This window comes from Phalaenopsis equestris, unplaced genomic scaffold (assembly GCF_001263595.1).
Source record: "Phalaenopsis equestris unplaced genomic scaffold, ASM126359v1 Scaffold000777, whole genome shotgun sequence".
In the NCBI taxonomy this organism is placed as follows: Eukaryota; Viridiplantae; Streptophyta; class Magnoliopsida; order Asparagales; family Orchidaceae; genus Phalaenopsis; species Phalaenopsis equestris.
Window position 1 is genome coordinate 300691 of NW_018165217.1, and position 15239 is coordinate 315929.

Genomic DNA, 15239 nt, shown 5'->3' on the forward strand with positions numbered 1-15239 from the left:
CCGGTATCCTCCCAACCAAACCACGAATTAGGGACCAAACTCTGGATTAGCCAATTTTCTTTATAATGCTCGGAAGAGGGTAGAGAATAGGATTGCTCATATTTTACACAAAATGGTTTTTAAATATATTATTCAAATGATTTCAATATCTTCACAAGTCATATTTTCATTGTAAAGGAGAAGGATGCTTTCTCATAGATGCTTTCTCATACTTGAACTTTTCTCATACTTGAACTTTTCATCAATAAAAACCTTTATTTTATTTCAGAAATTTTACTTTTGGTAGTTTAGCATCTAGTTTAACTTAACTACTGTAGTCATACATCTGCATATTTAGTAGCGTTTCACTTGAGTAGTCTAACTTCAAACTTTGTACTTACTTTGTTTTTATTTTTATTTTAATTTAAGAATAGAATATAAATAGTTAGGTTATATATATTTTCAGCTTCTTTGTGGGATCGATATCTAGGACTCCATTAGAGCCTTGTATTGCTTGAACGATACGTATACTTGCGATATAAGCAAAAGAGAATTAGGATTTTAAAAGAGGTTTTAAAAATAAAATATTTTTATTAAAGTTACATTATTGTTTGGGTTACAATACATATTTACTATTAAATTAATCTTAAGTTTTTGCTACATCACTACGGTAACTTTGTAGTTAGCAGATTGCTCAATATCATATCCTAAGGGAGTTATAGAAGATGTTTTACTGAAAGTGGATCAATTTATCTTTTCTGTTGATTTCAATGTGCTAGCTATGGAGGAAGAAAATGAGATACCTATCATTTTTGGGAGACCTTTACTAGCTATAGGAAGAGCAATGATAGATGTGTAGAAAGGAGAATTAATTATGCGCATCAATGATCAAGCAATTACTTCTAATATTTCAAAATCAATGAAGTATCCTGCAAAAGGAAAATATGATGAATTTTACAAAATGAATGTAATAAGATATTTGAGTGAATGTCATTTCAAAACAACTTATGAAGAGAAATCTGAAATGAAAGAGTTGGAACATGAGCAAGAAGAGGAATTAGAGAAATTTGAAGATTTTTATAAGGAAGATTCAAATTATGTTCTAGAAAGTTTTAAAGTTTTGGACACAATAGAAAAAGATAAATCTTTTTGTCCATCGATTGAAAAATCTCTTGAACTTAAGTTGGAGTTACTTCATAAACATTTAAAATATGCCTTTTTAGGTGATTCCTCAACATTAACAGTTATAATTTCCTCAAATTTAACTATAGAATAAGAAGAGAGTTTAATGAAAACATTGAAGAATTATAAGAAAGCCTTTGGATGGACAATTGCTGATATTAAAGGAATCAGTGCTTCAATTTATATGTGCTTCAATTTGAATCAGTGCTTCAATTTATATGTATAAAATTCATATAGAAGAAAACTGCAAACACAAGGCTAATCCTCAAAGGAGATTGAATCCTGTTATGAATTTAAATTGTTGAGAAAGAAATTTTAAAGTGGTTAGATGTTGGAATTATCAACCCTATTTCAGATAGTGCATGGGTTAGTCTAATTCATTGTGTTCCTAAGAAAGGAGGAGTGACTATGACTATGAATGAACATAACAATTTAATACCAACAAGACAAGACACAGGGTGGAGAATATGCATATATTACAGAAAATTAAATATCAACATTAGGAAAGATCATTTTCCACTACCCTTTCAAGATTAAGTGTTGGATAGACTAGCTGGGCAAAATACTTTTATTTTCTGGATGGATATACAAGTTAACACTAAATACAAATAGTTTATGAGGATCAAGGGAAAACAATTTTTACCAGTACTTATGATACATTTTCTTTTAGAAGAATGTCATTTGGTTTATGTAATGCCCCTTCTACATTTTAAAGATGTATGATGACTATATTTTGTGATTTATCTGAAAAAGGAATTGAAGTTTTTATGGATGATTTTTTTGTGTTAGGAATTTCATTTGAATCATGTTTAGAACATTTATCAAGAGTTCTTAAGCGCTGTGAAGAAACAAATTTAGTCCTTAATTAGAAAAAAATGCCAATTTATGGTAGCATAGAAATTGTTTTAGGACATCATATATCAGAAAATGATATGGAAGTAGATCATGCAAAAATTCAAGTGATCGCTAATTTACCTCAACCAACAAATGTGAGGGAAATTAGGAATTTTTTAGGACATGCTGGATTCTACAGGCGATATATTAAAAACTTCTCAAAAATTACTAAGCCTCTATGTCATTTACTTGAAAAGATGTAATTTTTAATTTTGATAAGGAGTGCCTAAAAGCTTTTTAAAGGAAAAATTGATCGCTAATCCCATAATTATTTCACCAAATTGGGAAAAAACTTTTGAAATAATGTGTGATGCAAGTAATTATGCTATTGGAGCTGTTTTAGGACAAAAAGTATGATATAATTTTCAAAGTAATTTACTATGCTAGTATAACTCTTAATAAAGCCCAAATTAATTATACCACAATGGAGAAAGAGTTATTAGCAATTGTTTATGCTTTTGATTAACTCAGATCATATTTAATTGGAACAAAATGTGTTGTGCATACAGATCATTCTGCTATTAAATATTTAATGAAAAAGAAGGATGCAAACCTAAGACTGATAAGATGGATTCTTCTTATGCAAGAATTTGACTTTGAAATAGTAGATATGAAGGGAGTTGATAATCAAATTATTGATCATCTATCTAGGCTTGAATTAGATAAATCACTCTGTTTTGAAAAAGAAATTAATAAACAGTTTCTAGAATGAAGACTTGTTCAATATTAATGAGTGGTGTGTTCCATGGTATGCTAATACTGTGAACTTTATTGTTAGTTACATTAAACCATATGGTCTGAAATACAAATAGAAGAAGAAAGTTTTATTTGAAGCTAAGACTTATTTTTGGGATGACCCATTTTTATATAAACAAGGAAATGATCTAATTATTCGAAGATGTGTGTCTTTAGAAGAAACTTATGAAATTATCCAAAAATGTCATAATTCTGATTTTGAGGGACATTTTGGTGCTCATAAAACAACATACAAAATTTTGCAATCTGTATTTTATTGGCCTACAATCATTAGAAATGTTAATGCTTATATCAAAACTTGTAACTGTTGTCAACGTGAGAGAAATGAGATGCCCCTCGATTATGTGTTAGAAGTTGAGATATTTGGTATTTTGGGATTAGATCTCATGGGACCATTTATTCCATCTTTCAGAAATTTATATATATTGTTAGCAGTAGAATATGTATCGAAATGGATAGAAGTTGTTGCTTTACCTCGATGTGATGCTCAAAGTGTTACAAAATTTTTAAAAACGAACATATTTTATAGATTTGGGATGCCGAGAGTGATCATAACTGATAGGGGAAGTTATTTCAAAAATATAATAACGGAGAATTCATTAAAGAAATATCATATCAACCATTAAATTGTTGCTTCTTATCATCCTCTGATAAGTGATTTGACTGAATTATCCAATCGTGACATTAAAAGAATTTTGAAAAAAATCTGTGAATCCAACAAAAATGGATTGGTCAGTCAAACTTGATTATGCTTTGTGAGCTTATAGGACTACATATAGAACTCCTATAAAAATATCCCCATGTAGGCTAATATTTAGGAAAGCTTATCATTTCCTAATTGAACTTGAGCATAAAGCATATTGGGCTAATAAGGAATTCAATTACAATTAAAAGTTTGGTGCTGAGAAAATAATATTACAATTAAATGAGCTTGAAGAGATAAGGATGGAATCTTATGAGAGTGTTAAGATTTATAAAGAAAAGATGAAGATGTGGCATGATCAGAGGATTCTTACTAAAAATTTTGAACTAGGACAACTAGTTTTGCTATATAATGCAAGATTAAGATTAGTTCTACGAAATTTTAAGTCCAGGTGGATGAGCCTATTTGTTGTGATAAAAAGTTTATCTCTATAGAGCTGTGGATATCAAAGATCCTAAAACTAAGAAAATATTCAAAGTGAATGGTTACAGACTGAAACCCTATTACTTAGAGGATAAACTTAAATTAAATGATCTTATGTTGTTGGGTCAAACTGAATAAGCACTGGTTACGACGGGCTGATGGCATTAAACCAAGCACTTTGTGGGAGGCAACCCATAGTTATCAATGTGTTTATATTTTAAATGTTTTGTTGTTGTGCTTGATTAAGAAAAATGTGGTAGTATTTTTTAATATATATTGATTTTGTGATGATTCTAGGACCTTAATTGATGACTTAGATGTATTAGAATGTATATTTGGACTTTAAGCAAACCTGTGCTAAATTAAACACCGACAATTTAAAACCGGTAGTTAAAAAAAAAGCTAAATTAAGTTTCTAGAAGAATTAAACATGGTTTATTGGGTTTAAACGTGGTTTAGTGGTTTGATAACGTGGTAGTGGGTCTAGGCTTGATATAAAGCCTATAAATATTATGAAATGAAGAGAATTCTTACCCCACTTCAAATTTTCATCCTAAAGTCTAAGTGAAGTGTATGAAGACCTACAAAAATTCTCTCTTTGGAGATTGAAATGAAGAAGAAGAAGAAAGAAACCATGAAGAAAATTTTTGTTAGTCAAAGTGCGCAAGAGTTATACAACGGATTCCTAGTCGTTAGTATAGAAGGAATAGGGGAGAAGATCAAAAACATGGAGGCTGATGTGGCTTCAATCGAAGCAAAACACACATTTAGAGCATATCAGATGGCAACTTAAGATGCAATTTAGCCATACAAGTTTTATCGAAGAACTAGACATGGCGATGTAGTTGAAAAACAAATGGATTGAATAAGTCTCAACTAGAGTTTTTCACCATCGTCCATTCTATCATATCTATATTCTAAATGCCCCAAGAGAAACAAACAAAAGGCCGGATTATGTTCCACTGGAAGAAGAATTTAATTAAGTTCTAGAAGTCTAGTTGTTTGTTTGATGTTAGTGTTTGTTTGTTTTAGGTGACTTGATATTAGTTTTAAGTTTGTTTTATGTGTTTTCATGTTGAATTTGTTTAGTATTTGAAACATGTGTTTAAGAGTTATCTCATCCAATACTCTTTGGATTGAGAAATTATGTATCACAAGTGTTTGTATTTGTTTGTGAATTAATGAAGTATTTGTTCGTGTATGTAAAATTTTGTGTTATTTTGTGTTAAATTGAATTTGTGAAAATTGGTAAATTTTGAGAAAGAGGAGAATTGAAGGGGAAGAAAATAGTTATTAAGATTTATAAGACCATTTAGGGGTGTTCGACTAAGGCTAGATGTACATTTCCCTTAAAAATAAAAAATATCAAAATTTGTGCACTGGTGCTTATGCGCCAAAACCCCGCGTTTAAGCACTGGTTACCCGAGAGGTAGGCGCCTAAGCGCCAAATCAGTCACGCTTAAGCACTGGTTCACTTAAATCGATTTGCAAACGGTTAAAAGAGAAAATTTGAGCTAAAAAACACCATTTCTGCCTCGACCGTCTCCTTCTTTCTCGAGATTTCACAATTTTGGGACCTAGGTAAAGTGAAAATTTCTTAGTGGAATTAAGCCAAATTTGCTAGATTTTATCTTCTCAAGGTGAGAGCTATCTTCTCAAGGTGAGAGCTTTTATCTTCTCAAGGTGAGAGCTTCACTTCTATGTAAACGTTTTTTTATTTTCTCCATATATTTTGAGTGCATTTAAGATTTATTCGAAAATCATTATTCATGGTGAAAATTTTAGAAAATTCTTTGAAAAATACATAGAATTGATAGTTTAAGCTTTTAAAAGTTATGTTTAGTGATTTAGATTTGAGATTATGATTTATTATGAATTTTATGTGATTTTTAGAAATGACACCAAAATGAAGAGGAGCAAGGGGAAGTCCAACTTTGATTCCAGTAAATTTGTTAGTTTAAAAGCTCGGGATAGATATACTGAAGCAATGCAATCAAGAAAATTGATTCCTGAGTGTTGTTTCAAAAATCTTGGTGGAGCAATTAAAGACTTAATAGTTCACCGACAATGGGAACGATTCTATTATTTTTCTGCAGTAGCTATAATTTATGTGGTTCGGGAGTTCTATGCTAATCTCCCTGAGGCAGAGGAAGATCAAGTTATGGTCAGAGGAAAAGCAGTAGCTTTTCTCCCGAGGCAATAAATTTGTTTTACCAGCTTCCCCCAACTGTATTAGTTTTTTATTCTAATTATAATCTGACTGAGGAGGAATTGGATGAGATTATATCTTCATTGACTGCCGGAATAGGATTATGGACAATAACAAATGAAAGGAGAGTAAATTTCCCTGCTTCAAAGCTTGATGCCACGTCAAAAGCGTGGCACTATTTTATTCCATCTTATCTACTCCCTGCCAATCACCTCAGTGAAGTTACAAGAGATAGAGCCACTCTGAACTATTATGATCATTAGTTTATGTCGATCAGTATTGGATCCTTGATCTATCAGATGATCACTAGTTCTTTTACAGTAGTAACTACTGTAGGTTTGGAATTCGCATCCTTAATCCTTTCCTTATGTGAGCAGGCTAGTGTTAGATTTAGATACTTGGGAGGAGATTCTGCATCCTCTAAATCCCATCACAAATGTCAATGTGAAATCTTATTCACAACATTCTATATTTTTCTAGATAGGAGGATTTTCTAGAAGTTCTGGTGTTTATACATCTCATGCTTCTACTTCACGAGCATGTACATCGCGAGGTTAGTCTACTAGTTCTGATTCGCATGCACATTTAATGCAAAGAATGTAGATAACATCAACTATACTGCAGATAAGTTACTTAATTTGGAGAACTATGTAGACCACATTGATGGTTATATGAAGAGACATAGTGACTATGTATAAAAGTTTCACTCATCTTTGTGAAACCTTATCAGGGATGATCAAAGTGCAGTTTTTCCTTCATATCTACAATACCCTTCATATGAGCCTACTACTTTTTAGGATAATGATGATGATGATGATAATGATAAGGAGGAGGATTGATTTGAGTAATTTATTTTTAAATTATGAACTTTATGTGTTGTAGTTGTATTGAACTGCTACTCTGTTATGTGTGTAACTGTTTAGACTGTTGTTATTTTGTTTGTGTTGTTATTTGTGTTAGATATTGTTGTGATGCAATTGTGTTGTTGTGAGTAGTTATATTTTGTTTTGTGGTAGTAATTGTGTTAACTGTATTATTTAGTGTATTTTGTTGGTTTGTGTAGAACTTATTCCAAAATATTAGGAAGGTTTAGAATATAACTAACTTTCACTTAAGAGCTTCATCTTTAAATTTTCAACTTAAGACAATGTTTTTTCTTTATGTTGCAGTTATGAATTTATGTTAGTGTATGCTTATTTGCTTTTATGATATCCTCCACTACATAGAAGTCTAATGAATCTCATATATGTTAAGGTTAAGTTAGAATTTGATCAACTAATTTTTACTCTTGTTTTCAATTTTTGTATTTATATATTTATGCCATGAAAATTCCTGTAAGAATGTTATTTTTAGTTTTCATTCCTGCCTATATATATATGATGCTAAAATGCTTTATTTTCTTAAGTTTAGGGGAGGAAAAAAAATTAAGTTTGGGGGATGAAAAATAAATTTACAAAACTTGAATTTTATTTGTTCTCAAATAAGCTACAAATAAATTTGATGTCTATTTGAAAAAAAATGATTATGTATATGAAGTTATATTATGTATATGAAGTTATATTGGGGAAGTAAAATTTTTTAATATAGAAATGAGTAAGAAAATTTAGTTAAAACCCATAAGAATGAAGAAAATTTTAAAGTTAAAAATTTTTAGTGTCTAGTTAAAACCCATAAGAATGAAGAAAATTTTAAATTTAAAAATTTTTAGTGTAGAAATGATAAATATTGTGTAACTATCTTTAGTAGGAGAAGTTGTATTTATGAAAAATGTAGAAGGATTAGACTTTTATTTTCAATACTTAAATTTCTTTTTTTAAAAATATTTTTCAAAACTATTATTATATTTTTAAGTAAAGGATTTATATCAAACATTTGCATTAGGAAAGGAAGAGTGGAATTCAAAACCATTAAAGGTCTATCCAGATATAGTAATCCTCATCAGAAACAGAAAAAAAAGAAAGAGAAAGAAAAAAAAAAGAAAGAAAAAGATAAAAAGAAAAAGAAAAAGAAAAAGAAGGTAAAGTTGAAAAAGGGAAAAGAAGCTTAAGGATTAGTGCCTAATAAAAAATTGGTTCCACATCTGATTTTTTTTTAAAGTATAAGACTTGAGAAACTCTTTAGCTTAAAAATATAATATAGTAAGTATAATTATTCTTAATAAAATTTTTAAGTGGAGAAGATAGAATGCCTAAACCCTATATTTGGAGAATTTACAAGTATTTCTGAACTAGATAGGAACTCATATTTTCAAACTTATTTACATTAAAGATTTCTAAATTTAAGTTGGTCTCATTGACAAAAGTTTTTTCTAAAGTGCACTACTATATTTTTAGATCAAAATTTTAGAATATCTTAAAGAAACTCATTTACATAACCTACTTATTTTGGTTTTGAAAGATTGGAGTGTCACTTGAGGATAAGCAACATTTTAAGTTTGGGGGATTTTGATACACCTAAAATATATAGCATTTATGTACACATTTTTATACCTATTTTTTATGATATTGCGCTTTAACGAAAAGTACTTTTCATGTTTTTATTACAGAAAAGTTAAATGGATGAAAAATGGTGAAAGGAGTATAAAAGGATCAAATTTGGAGCAAAAATGAAGAAGGTGTGCTAATGAACTGTGGTGCCTAAGCGACCTGGACTGGCGCTTAAGCACAAAAAAAATAGAGAAGGCCATGCCTAAGCGCCAAGGATCTTGCGCTTAAGCGTCAGAGATAGTTATTTGATGACTCAATGAATTTGGATGAATTTTTGAAGAGGTTTTTGAAGCAACTCTTGGTGAAAACATGGTTTAAGGTTAATGAACATGAAAATACATTCAGATGGCTATTAAAGGGAGACAACTCTTGGAAGATTCATTGAATGTGGACACATTTTTTTAGAGACACGAAAACACCTTTTGGAAAATTATAAAAGAAGACTTGGATTGAATGATCAAGCGGATTCAATTAGCCACCATCACACCCTCTCTTTGAGACTTATTTCTACCACTCTTATCATAGAATTAGGATACATTTAGAGAGAAGAAAGGGAGGAGTTGTAGTGTGTTAGTAAAGAGTACTACAAGAGAAAAGAAGAGAAGGGATTCAAAGGAACTTCAAGAGTTCGATGGGGAGGAATTTGACATAATTTTTTATCTTTATGACTACATTTGGTTTTAATTTAGACTTCTTATGTGTACATGATTTCTACTTTTAAACTTAAGTATGGTTGTGCTTTCTCTATAAATTCTGAGTAGTTTTCTTTATATTTTTCCTTAAAATGATAAGTGATTAGGTGTTGGATGGAAGTTGTGTGAAGTATTGGTCTTTAATGTCGGAATAAGTTGTGATGATTTTAATCCTTATACTTCATTAATTTCTTGATTTGGCCAATTAAAGTGTTAATATTTATTGTGAGAACATGTAAGATCCGAGATGGTATTGTCTCAGTCAACTAATGATTAGAATCACATGAGAATGTATGGATGAGAATGTAATTCATATGGTTGAGTGCAAATAAATAAAGAAATAAACCTTGAAGTGTATAGAGTTAGAGGACTTTAGAGAGATAGACTAAAGCCCCCAATTTGGATTATTGTTTTAGGTCTTAATACGAGATGTTAGCCCCTAGGTGGAGGGAGAAGAGGGAACTCTAGAGTGAGAACTAGTATCTTCCATACCTAGCCCATCTTCAGGACTATTCAAACTTTAAATTAACCAATGTTATTTATAGCATCTCTAGTAAGGTACAAAATAATATTGCTCTTATTTGGCATAATAAAATTTGAATACTTCACAACATAGTTTCTATATTTGTTATTGATTCATGATAAGAAAAAAAAATATTTTATCTATATTGCTTTCATCTTGCAAAAAACTAGTTAAATTTAGTTAGTTGTTTACTTTATTTTCAAATTATGAAAAATTACCAAAAAGAATCGAACTTTCATTCCTATTATAGAATTTATATTTTGAGTAAGAATATTTTGTAAAGTAGAATTTTTTATCTAATTTCTTCTTAAAAAATTGTAATTCTCCCTGTGGGTTCAATATTCGGGGCTTAATAAAAAAGTCTTATATTACTTGAAAACGATACATATACTTGCGTAGAATCCTAACATTCAGTGCTTAACGTTATTATTCATAAAACACCACATCAAATTTTTTGTATTTTTGACGTCTTTGTAAAGGAAGACATATGAATATAACCACATACTTCGTAGTACTGTCATAAAAATCGGGATCAGCGAGTCAGGCTTGACAGGAGAGTGACTCTGACGTCGGTCTCGGTGCCATAATGAGCATTTGTTACTGGGTTGGCCCCGCTGAGCAATGCGAGTTAATTCATCGGGATTAACATAAGTATGATCGTGCTAAGGATCAAAGAGATCTAACTCGTGTCACTCATGCATGTTATGGGTTTGCATTTAATGAACCTTATTTTAAAATTAGAAAAAAATATATTTTTTTACTTACTACATTCGCTATATCTTAAAATTATGCATGTAGCAAACTAGGACATGTAAGCCTAACACTTTGAAAAATTTATTATGGGTGACACCCCTTCGATCCCTTGGATCTTTAGGACGAGGGTCGTGCAAGGACCACGTTAAAGTCATACTTACCCAAAAACTTACACTGCACTTAGATGTTGTTTAGGACACTTATCTCTACATGGTCTGCTACGGTAAGCTTTAGGGTGAAAGGTAGTATTTTTGGACACCTTTAGTTATTGTACTATGATGATTTTGCTTTTGTGCTAGCCATGCGTCTCTTTTGCACTTTGGTGTGCTTGCATGATTTATGTGCATGATAATATAGTAGGGCATTTTTCTAAATAGAGACATGCCCATACTTGCACACACAGGTATTGCTATGGACAAACCTATAATGATTTCTAATAATTCGTCTGCAGGTCTTTTTTAGCTCCTAGAATTATAAGGCACGACTCGTCATTTGTGTTGCATGACTTTCTCTGCTAATGCTTATTTTTTTGCAATTCGAGTCATTTTTTCTCTTTCTAATGTTTTTGATAGAGAATTAGGAGAGTCTATATCGGAAATAAGGTACGAGCATGAGTTTCAAGGTGGATGACACATCAAACCACATGACACGAGGAACGGGAGTTCATGTCCCATACCTTAAGTCTGGGTTTTCTATATTTTTGTATAGACTTAAAACCAAACATGTATCCTGCTTTCTTGGAATATGTTACTGACACTGTGGCATTTTTACCTCATTTGTATATTATTCTAGAGTGCTTTCTTTTGAGTCTTACATGCCTGGATTGTTTTACATTGTTTATTTATATACATCTCCAATCTCACAAAACATATAATCTAGGCTCACTAAGAACCCTAAAATTATAATTATTATTATTTTAAAAATCATAATAATAAATCATTGAGATAATAAAAATTTAGGATTAAAAGATTCAGGACTTTTCAAAACCTATCTTTTACTTTCTACATGGCCTTCAGACCAGTTTTAAAATTGATGCATGCCTTGATATATATCCAATCATGTTTTATTGGGCCTCCATGCTTAGGATTGTGGTAGATAAATGCATCTTACTGCATGTCCCGAGGAGAAGCCCCGGTGCATCTCCATCCCGACTGGCCCAACATAGCTATCTACATAGGAGGATGTCTAGTGTGCCTAGGGCGTTATAAGCCTCCCCGACCAAGATGTGATGTAAGTCCTTTTATTCGAAGCGTCTACAGTTTTGTAGCTAGACCACTTTTTCTTCTTTTTTTTCTGAGGCATCCTTTCCATCTCGATTGGATTAAGTCCTACCTCTTGGAGCTCGAGCCGATAATCATAGGATAAAGTCTCGTTCCATTGACCTTAGGGCTACTGAGACACCACACGGACGATGCAATTCACAGATTGCAGACATTAGATCTCAGGACATGTTAGGTTGACTACCTTTATGACCGGGTAGACTTAGGATTTTAGTGGCTTGGGATGACAGGTCCATGGTACCCTAACCTGGCTTCCTATGCCTCTTAGAACTACTCCTCCCTTTTTTTGACTACATCTATTGAGTCATGTCTGCTCCTTTGACTTCATTGATATCGTTTTGACGGCTCAATGTTGATAAATTGTTGTTTTTTTGGGATACGATGATTTTTCCTCTACCCTTGCAACCTGGACGTGCTTTCATGCGTAAGGATATCTCCATCAAAATGATGATGGTTATTTGATAGGTTTTGTATGTTAAGGAGCTGCTACCCATTTGGAATGTGAGAGATTCACTCTCCACTAGATGGCTTAGTGTGAGCTTCGAAATATTGAGACTTTCCTATATGAAATAACCAACCTTTGTGGACCTATTTCGCCAAAATCATGATATTAAAAGCCAAACCCATTTATTAAAAGTGTTCTTGGGTATCCCCCAAGATGTAATCAACTAGTAGTGATACATCCCTCTGAGAGACTCTTGACCCCATAATAAGTTTTTTTTGGTTCTCTGGTTATGGAGGGTTTATATAAGGATTCTCTTCGTGGATGTTGTGTTTCGTTTTATTTCAATTCAATCTTATTAGGATGTATACTCTCAACCCATCACACAAGGATTACCCATATGTAAGCCTTCTGTCTAATTTCTTTTAATTTTTTTTTGTCTATTTGTTGTTGCATGCCTTTTTGCTATTTGATTTCTCTCCTTTTCGAATCATTTTTATGGTTCAGGAGAGAGATTTATTTGAATAGAGGAATTATACGACGACATATAAATTGGCAAGTTGGCGACTTCGAGATGCTAAAAAGAACTGAGAAAAACAACCACAAAGAACCTTCTCATACATAATATAATGATATGTGATTTATATAACATAGTATTTCAGATTTACCTCATATCAATTATTCCAAACTTACTTAATATTTGCACGCAAGTACTCATATATCTCAACAAGGATTAAAAGATTTTGGAGTTCTCATGTGGCCTCCTAATTATTTAATTGGATTATAAAAGTGTTATAAGATTTTAATATAAGTGATGGGGGTAGTCATTTTTATAACAGTTAAGTTAAAATGTTTTTAATGAAATATGATAGTTGATACACAATTGTTATTACTTATCAACCCTTGAAAAGCGACCAGGTTAAAATTTGTAATATGGAGATTAAAATATTTTAGAAAAATGAATAAATTCCAATAGGAAAGATTGGGCGCTAAAGCTAGATGATGTTTTATAGGGATCTAACATATCCTATAAATTGCTTTTTTGGAAGTCACGATTGATTACTTTATGTAAAACTTGTCACTTGCTCCTTGAGCTAGAGCATTTAATTTTTTGAGCTATTAAGAATTAAATTTTAATATGAAAGACATTAAGGATCAAACAATTCTATAAATAAATGAATTAGATGATACTATACTTAAAGTACATGAAAATGCTCGAATTTATCAAAAAAAAAAAAGGAATTGACTTGATTGTTTGATTCATAGGAAAAAAATTACTATAGAAAATAAATATTACTTTTCAATTTATGATTAAGAATAATTTCAAGAAAATTGAAATTTAGATGATTTGGATCTCTTAGTGTAGTGAGAGTATATGTTTATGAGGAAAACTTCAAACCCAAACTCTAATTTCACACTTTTAAGGTTAAGGATCAATGGTTAAACCCTATCTAGGAAGTGATTTATATAGAGATAAAAAGCTAATTGTGTTTATTCATCTTTAATGATAGAACTTATATTGACAGGTCTAAGGGAGTTAAACTAAGTGCTTTTTGGGAAGCAAATCAAGTGTTACTTGTGATTTGATTGCATTGTCATTAGTGTTTTAGTATTTGTGTGATTGTACTTTATGTGATTTTATATATTACTTTGCATATCACCCCCAATTTAATAGCCAAGAAAAATTTATAATAAGTAGAGTACTTAAGAAAAACCAGTTGATCCTATTTAGAAAAGATTTGACAGTGAAGCTAGATGACACACTGTATGCATATAAAACATAAAACAACATATAGATTGTTTATTGGGATGTCACGATATTATTTAGTTTATGGAATGTCTTGTCACTTGCCCCTAAACTTGAACATAAAGCCTTTTAGGCTATTATGTAATTTTATTTTATATGAAATCTATTAATGATGAATTATTACTACAAAAAAAAATGTTAGATGAAATTAAAAGTGAAGCATATGAAAATTCTCATATTTTTAAGAAAAATATTATGAAATTTCATCATTGTAAGCTTCATAAGCATTAATATACCTCCTAGATATGAGGTTCTACTACTCAATTCAAGATCAAAAGTATTTACAAGAAAATTAAAATTCAGGTAGTTTCAACAATTCAATGTAGTTAGAGTAACTCCTTATTTGATAGCAGAACTTTAGCATTTTTTTAAACTCATCCTAATGATTTAAAATTGATTGTCAAAGGTTGAAACCCTATCTAGAATGTGATTTTGGTCAGGAAATGGAGTTGATTATAATAAGTCATCCCAGTGATAGAACTTTGATTGTTTGGCTGGGGAAATTAAACTAAGCATTTCTTGGGAAGAAACCCAAGCATATTCTTTTGATTTGATTGCATGTTTGCTTTGATTGAGTTCTTGTGTGATTGTATCAAGTATAATATGGCATTCTTTGAATTTCAATGTTGTTTTTTATGAATTTAGTGTGGTGCATTGATGATACCCTATAGCGCTCTTGCTTTCTTAAAGATTCATGATAGCATCATAGCGTCAGTTGAGGTTACACCACAACACATGCTCTATAGTGTCATAACACAATAGAGTCATAACACCTAGGGAGCGGTCGAAACTAAATGCCACACAGAAAAAAATTAGCATATTTTTAACGATCGGGAAACCAACATCACACCACAACACTAACCCTCAACATCGTAGCACAAAAAAACAAATATTTTATTGAAGGCCTACTATTTTAGGAGTGATTTGATTTGAATTAATTGTGTTTGATCAAATTTGGACCTAACAAAATAGTGCTCCATTATTAGAATTGATGGTGATTGATCATAGCAACTAGAAGAGAAATGGCTATCAAATGTTTTTTACTAGGTCAAGCCCCAGTGTCGTGGTGCCACGCTATGATGCTGCATTACCAATATATATATATATATA